This window comes from Hipposideros armiger, unplaced genomic scaffold, assembly GCF_001890085.2.
Source record: "Hipposideros armiger isolate ML-2016 unplaced genomic scaffold, ASM189008v1 scaffold_400, whole genome shotgun sequence".
Lineage (NCBI taxonomy): Eukaryota > Metazoa > Chordata > Mammalia > Chiroptera > Hipposideridae > Hipposideros > Hipposideros armiger.
In genome coordinates, this window is record NW_017731750.1 from 1,297,764 (window position 1) to 1,300,033 (window position 2,270).

Sequence of the window (2,270 nt, forward strand, 5' to 3'; positions counted from 1 at the left end):
CCTATACAATCTATTTTACATAAAACATGCTTTGTGGAGCCAATTTTTAAAAATTAATTAATTAATGTTTTAAATTTTATTGGGCAACAGCCATGGTCATTGGTTACACATTGCTTTCATGCTACAATGGCATAGTTGACTCTTTTAAGGAGGGCACAGCTCACAGTGGCCCATGCGGGGATCAAACCGGCAACCTTGGTGTTATCAGCACCATGCTCTAACCAACTGAGCTAACCAGTCACCCCCCAAATTTGTTTTTGAAGGTACCGTGCTAAGCCCTACTGCTAAAAGAATGAAGGGGTAGGAACAGAGGCTGCCCATAGGCCCCAGCCAAGTTGGGGTCACACATAATTAATTATATTTTAAAACTACATGTATGCTTTTCAAAGTGCCCAATGGATTAACTGTGGTTTGGGGAATCAGATTTGGCAGGATTTCAGTTCATTACTGCATCTCAAATTTAATGAACTTGCATGAAAAAAAATATAGTTTTAAAAAAAAGAAAACAGGGAGAACTAATGATCCCTGTTTATAAAAAATGATACCAACCCAAATATTATTCAATATGCAAAACACATGCCCTCATTGACCGAAATACAAGAATCAAATAGATGACTTAGTGTGGGATTCCTCATCGCTTTTTTTCAAAACGCTAAGTTCCCCTGGGTGCCTTTTAGTTAACCAGGTTTTCTAGACTGTTCGTTTTCTGATCCAGTTTAAATCTCTGCCTAGGTTCTGGTTCTTACATCAACTCCCTCCTTCTGCTTGGATCTTTTCATTTCTAAAAGCCAGTCTTTTCATTCTAAAAGCCAGCAGTTTAAAAAGAGTGTTTCCTTCCTGAGTCTGGGTCTGAATAACCAGAGGGAGACCTACAAATACTCCAAAAGGACCATGCCAAGATGGATTTTCAGTTCAAAGTGCTCCTTTCAGCTTGGCTTCTGCTGGTGTCTCTCCTGCAACCACAGGAGGGACGAAAAACCAACCAACCAACCAACATGCCCCCCAAATTTAACACTGTATTCATAACTTACCTCTTATTTTTGGAAATATATCATTGCTATTAATTTCCTAACTAGACTACAATCTTAGATGTAAGGGTACCATGTATCTTGAGACCCACCTTTTCCCCACAATGGATAACATCTCTAATTGCATGATAGTCTTGTTGGTCCTCTGGTTCCCAGCCTCAGTCTTCAGAGGCCATAGACAAACACTGGCTGGTATTACTGGCAATCACCCTAGGTGTTAAGTACCACTGTTATTTTCTTCTGGCTTTATTGAGATATGATTGACATACAGCGTTGTGTACATACAGACGCTTTAATGTGTACAATGATGATTTGGTACATATACTGTGAAATGATTACCAAAGCAGGGTTAGTAGTAAACTCCTCCATCACCTCACATAATTATCATTTTGTTTTTGTAGTGAGAACATTTAAGATCTACTCACTTCGCAACTTTCGAGTATATAATACAGTATTGTTAACAACAGTCATCGTGCTGGTACTGCTGTTAATTCACAAATGAGGAATCTGAGGCTTAGAAAGTTTAAATAACTTGGCCAAAGTGACATAGTGGAGCCAACACTCGAACCCAGGCCTCTGGGATTGGGTCCTTTTACATGATTCCCCCAGGGACACTGACCTCGTGGAGATTCCTAGAAATTGTGGTTCTGCCTCCCACCTCAAAACTTTCAGTGACCATTCCCTGAGCCCAGAACATTCTCCCTCCTCTCCCAATCCTTTGCCTATTGGACTCCTACTATCTGTTATCTCTATTCCAATGTCCCCATTTTGGGGACACCATTCCCAAGCACCTTCTCACATCACCATGTTCTTTACTGGCACAGCACTCTTCTCCGTTTGTAATTGTGAGATCACTTGTGAGATGATATGATAAATGTTCCTGTCCCCAACTACCTCCAGACTTCTTAAAAGGCAGTAACTTCTATACTGGCCTATGATTATGACCCTGAACTCAGTAAACAATAACAGCTCATTAGATTTTTATTGAACAAAAGGAAGAATAAATGACTTCCAGGTGACAAGTTACATGAATAGAAGCATGAAAGCAGCCCCAAGTGGAGAACTCAGAGCTCACTGTGCAGGGACAGACACTGCAAGCTCCCAGGTCAAGATGGAAGGAGCTCAGGCCCGTGAGAGTTCTGGGGAGACCACCTATTATATCAGGAACACCCCAGAACACACCCATACTCTCCCTATGTGCCAAGCCATGTAACAAGATGCAAGGCCTGGCTGATGCAGACG